Genomic DNA, 5,750 nt, shown 5'->3' on the forward strand with positions numbered 1-5,750 from the left:
TGGATTTTCTTTGAGAGCAGATAACCTGATGGGCAGCTGCTCTCAACTGTCACAAGGAGCATCACACATTTATTCCTCTAGTTCTTCCTATAATATTGTAAGCAACAAATCTCCTGTATTACACATATTTCCTGTTGAAAATTCATGCACTGGATTCTCTTTCCCACACTGACCCCCCCAAAAAATATATAGTGAGAGCTTAAAGTTTTAAATAAAATACAGAAGAAACAGATACTTATAAAGTTTGAAACATTAAAGAGACTGAATACTTATGATAACATAAATTGCAGATTATCATTCTGTGAGATGATAATGTAACCATGATTTAGGACTTCTAGTATTTTGAGCATTTTGACTCATGTCCAAGTCTCTATCTTCACACAAATTATACCCCTATGTAGAGAATGTTTCTTAGCTAAAGAGTCTTTTAAGGGCTTTCTTTATGTCCCTGTTTTTTTTTTTAAATTTTTAATAAACATATATTTTTATCCCCAGGGGTACAGGTCTGTGAATCACCAGGTTTACACACTTCACAGCACTCACCAAAGCACATACCCTCCCCAATGTCCATAATCCCACCCCCTTCTTCCAAACCCCCTCCCCCCAGCAACCCTCAGTTTGTTTTGTGAGATTAAGAGTCACTTATGGTTTGTCTCCCTCCCAATCCCATCTTGTTTCATTTATTCTTCTCCTACCCACTTAAGCCCCCATGTTGCATCACCACTTCCTCATATCAGGGAGATCATATGATAGTTGTCTTTCTCCGCTTCACTTATTTCACTAAGCATGATACGCTCTAGAACCATCCATGTTGTCGCAAATGGCAAGATTTCATTTCTTTTGATGGCTGCATAGTATTCCATTGTGTATATATACCACATCTTCTTGATCCATTCATCTGTTGATGGACATCTAGGTTCTTTCCATAGTTTGGCTATTGTGGACATTGCTGCTATAAACATTCAGGTGCACGTACCCCTTTGGATCACTACGTTTGTATCTTTAGGGTAAATACCCAATAGTGCAATTGCTGGGTCATAGGGCAGTTCTATTTTCAACATTTTGAGGAACCTCCATGCTGTTTTCCAGAGAGGTTGCACCAGCTTGCATTCCCACCAACAGTGTAGGAGGGTTCCCCTTTCTCCGCATCCTCGCCAGCATCTGTCATTTCCTGACTTGTTGATTTTAGCCATTCTGACTGGTGTGAGGTGATATCGCATTGTGGTTTTGATTTGTATTTCCCTGATGCCGAGTGATATGGAGCACTTTTTCATGTGTCTGTTGGCCATCTGGATGTCTTCTTTGCAGAAATGTCTGTTCATGTCCTCTGCCCATTTCTTGATTGGATTATTTGTTCTTTGGGTGTTGAGTTTGCTAAGTTCTTTATAGATTCTGGACACTAGTCCTTTATCTGATATGTCGTTTGCAAATATCTTCTCCCATTGTGTCAGTTGTCTTTTGATTTTGTTAACTGTTTCCTTTGCTGTGCAAAAGCTTTTGATCTTGATGAAATCCCAATAGTTCATTTTTGCCCTTGCTTCCCTTGCCTTTGGCGTTGTTCCTAGGAAGATGTTGCTGCGGCAGAGGTCGAAGAGGTTGCTGCCTGTGTTCTCCTCAAGGATTTTGATGGATTCCTTTCGCACATTGAGGTCCTTCATCCATTTTGAGTCTATTTTCGTGTGTGGTGTAAGGAAATGGTCCAATTTCATTTTTCTGCATGTGGCTGTCCAATTTTCCCAGCACCATTTATTGAAGAGGCTGTCTTATTTCCATTGGACATTCTTTCCTGCTTTGTCGAAGATTAGTTGACTGTAGAGTTGAGGGTCTATTTCTGGGCTCTCTATTCTGTTCCATTGATCTATGGGTCTGTTTTTGTGCCAGTACCATGCTGTCTTGATGATGACAGCTTTGTAATAGAGCTTGAAGTCCGGATTGTGATGCCACCAATGTTGGCTTTCTTTTTCAATATCCCTTCGGCTATTCGAGGTCTTTTCTAGTTCCATATAAATTTTAGAATTATTTGTTCCATTTCTTTGAAAAAGATGGATGGTACTTTGATAGGAATTGCATTAAATGTGTAGATTGCTTTAGGTAGCATAGACATTTTCACAATATTTATTCTTCCAATCCAGGAGCATGGAACATTTTTCCATTTCTTTGTGTCTTCCTCAATTTCTTTCATGAGTACTTTATAGTTTTCTGAGTACAGATTCTGTGTCTCTTTGGTTAGGTTTATTCCTAGGTATCTTATGGTTTTGGGTGCAATTGTAAATGGGATTGACTCCTTAATTTCTCTTTCTTCTGTCTTGCTGTTGGTGTAGAGAAATGCAACTGATTTTTGTGCATTGATTTTATATCCTGACACTTTACTGAATTCCTGTATAAGTTCTAGCAGTTTTGGAGTGGAGTCTTTTGGGTTTTCCACATATAGTATCATATCATCTGCGAAGAGTGATAATTTGACTTCTTCTTTGCCGATTTGGATGCCTTTAATTTCCTTTTGTTGTCTGATTGCTGAGGCTAGGACCTCTAGTACTATGTTGAATAGCAGTGGTGATAATGGACATCCCTGCCGTGTTCCTGACCTTAGTAGAAAAGCTTTCAGTTTTTCTCCATTGAGAATGATATTTGTGGTGGGTTTTTCATAGATGGCTTTGATGATATTGAGGTATGTGCCCTCTATCCCTACACTTTGAAGAGTTTTGATCAGGAAGGGATGCTGTACTTTGTCAAATGCTTTTTCAGCATCTATTGAGAGTATCATACGGTTCTTGTTCTTACTTTTATTGATGTGTTGTATCACATTGATTGATGTGCGGATGTTGAACCAACCTTGCAGCCCTAGAATAAATCCCACTTGGTCGTGGTGAATAATCCTTTTAATGTACTGTTGAATCCTATTGGCTAGTATTTTGTTGAGTATTTTCGCATCTGTGTTCATCAAGGATATTGTTCTATAGCTCTCTTTTTTGGTGGGATCCTTGTCTGGTTTTGGGGTCAAGGTGATGCTGGCCTCATAAAATGAGTTTGGAAGTTTTCCTTCCATTTCGAGTTTCGGAACAGTTTCAGGAGAATAGGAATTAGTTCTTCTTTAAATGTTTGGTAGAATTCCCCCGGGAAGCCATCTGGCCCTGAGCTTTTGTTTGTAGAGATTTTTAATGACTGTTTCAATCTCCTTACTGGTTATGGGTCTGTTCAGGCTTTCTATTTCTTCCTGGTTCAGTTGTGGTAGTTTATATGTTTCTAGGAATGCATCCATTTCTTCCAGATTGTCAAATTTATTGGCGTAGAGTTGCTCATAGTATGTTCTTATAATAGTTTGTATTTCTTTGGTGTTAGTTGTGATCTCTCCTCTTTCATTCATGATTTTATTTATTTGGGTCCTTTCTCTTTTCTTTTTGATAAGTCAGGCCAGGGTTTTATCAATTTTATTAATTCTTTCAAAGAACCAGCTCCTAGTTTCTATGTCCCTGTTTTTAAGACTGTAGATAAAAGGGTTCAGCATGGGCGTGACCACTGTGTACATCACTGAGGCTATGGCACTTGCCCTGAAGTTTTGTGTAGCAGCAGAACTAAGATACACCCCAAGGGCTGTGCAGTAGAACAAAGAGACAACTGAGAGGTGAGAACCACACGTGGAAAATGCTTTACATTTGCCTTTAGCTGATGAAATTCTCAAAATGCAAGATACAATCTTAGAGTAAGAGAAGAGGATTACAGTAAGTGGAACAACACCAACAAGTCCAGTAGCAAAATACATCACTACATCATTGAGAAAGGTGTCAGAAGAAGCAAGTTGAACCAACTGATTAAGCTCACAGAAAAAGTGAGGGATTTCTAAGTCATTACAAAAAGAGAGTCGCAAAAACATTAAGCTCTGTGACAATGACTGCAGGGCAGTCATGATCTAGGATGACATAAGCAGGAACCCACAGACCCGGGGGTTCATGATAACCATGTAGTAGAGAGGATGACAGATGGCCACAAACCGGTCATAGGCCATCACAGTCAGGAGGAAGTTATCCAGATCTCCAAAAAGCATAAAGAAGTATACTTGGATGATGCATTCTGCATAGGTAATGACTTTTCTCTGTGTCTGGATGTTCAGCAGCATCTTGCGGATGGTTGTGGAGGTGAAACAGATGTCAGCAAAGGACAGGTTAGAGATGAAGAAATACATAGGTGTGTGGAGGTGGGTGTCAGTGATAATGACCAGAAGGATGAGCAAGTTTTCAATAAAAGTGACCAGGTACATGGACAGAAACAGTCCAAAGAGGAGGGGCTGTAATAATACCTCTTCTGAGAGCCCCAGAAGGATAAATTCTGAAACACATGTTTGATTTTCTGGTTCCATGTAGCTGATGAAACTGACGGAAAAGAGACAAAGCAATTGAAATTTATCCAGTTACTCTGGTAAAAGGCTGAAGGTCCTAATGGGGAAAGCAAGGGTAAAGGTTAATAGAATAAGTTTTGGGGAGTATAACCAGTCTATAAATTACTATGAATGATTTGAGGATCTGAGACTCTATTTTTGATTAAGGTTTATTTTCTTTACTTAACCTAGAACCTTCCTACTTATACAGATCAAGTAAGAATTTAGTTGTTTTTCTACCTGTTTCTCTTCTATCAACAGCATGATCAAATAACCACACCACACATCAGAACAAGTCAGACTATTCCTGTGGAGGTTTTCACCCTGCTGTCCACCACAGCAACCACCCCCACTTTCCTTTTGGTGGTTGATATTGCCACTTGGTCCTTGCCATCCTCATATCCAAGTGTTCACACTTCATTGGGGTTTCCCAATTTGATGGCTGAGTTTCCACTGTAATATCTAGCCTGAGGAGAAGATCACAGAGCTCTTCAAGGATATTGAGACTTCCCTCAATAAGTATTTATCAGTCTTGGTGAAATGTGTGTCTTCTGGACTCTTCCAGTGTGGATGAGCTGGTCAAATACATTATAACCTTCCAGTCTTCCTAAGCCTCTAAATCCATTACTTTAAATTAAACCACAGCAGGTCTGGCATTTCCAACTCACTCACTGTGGCCTACATTTAGTCCATGTTTCAACAAAATAAACTAAGTTCCCAAGCTGCAACATTAAATGCAGAATATCTGCTTAGTGAGCCCATATCAAAAATTCATCCTGTTCCAATTTTATGTTCTTTCTCTCATTATCCCACACTCTTGAAACATCCATTCCCAAACATATTTTCTGGATTTTTGTCTGTATAAATTAGAAAAATCAAGTAGTTCTTTTGGAGTGTAGCACACCTCCTTATGGGTCAGTCTGCACTTTACCCTTAGGGGTCTGTTGGTACCTCAATATAGTTATGTAACTAGAAACATAAAGGAGTGGTTGGATGAGATTTGAGGAGACAACATTGTCTTGGGCAGCAACTGCTTTGTGGGGAGCCATGAGTTTCCCTAGGTAAGGTAGGAAAAACCCTCAGAATGGAGTGGAAAGGTGACACCACTGGGGCTGTGGATGACCTTGCTACTGAGGATGGGGAAGTCAAACCCACTGGGGTGGGGAGGCAGCTTCCATTGGCAAAGAAGACGTATCAAACTTAGGGGTTCAATTCTTCAGCTTCATCAAGATCTTCCCACTTGTCCTCATTCCAACCCGCAGGAACTCATTCCTTCCCAGGTAGTGCTTCAATTTAACTGTGGACCTCCTACTTGGCTACTCAACCAACTTGCATTATAATGCAGACAGTCACAGGATGAAAGATATTCAGCAACCCT

General features: G+C 39.9%; 1 pseudogene; it reads right to left on the reverse strand.

The window, feature by feature from the left end:
* Nucleotides 1-411: 411 nt before the first annotated feature.
* Nucleotides 412-4,354, reverse strand: LOC101672629 (annotated as a pseudogene).
* Between the last annotated feature and the right edge of the window lie 1,396 nt (nt 4,355-5,750).

The sequence above is a fragment of the Mustela putorius genome, unplaced genomic scaffold (genome assembly GCF_011764305.1).
Source record: "Mustela putorius furo isolate JIRA1106 unplaced genomic scaffold, ASM1176430v1.1 tig00000095_pilon_pilon_pilon, whole genome shotgun sequence".
In the NCBI taxonomy this organism is placed as follows: Eukaryota; Metazoa; Chordata; class Mammalia; order Carnivora; family Mustelidae; genus Mustela; species Mustela putorius.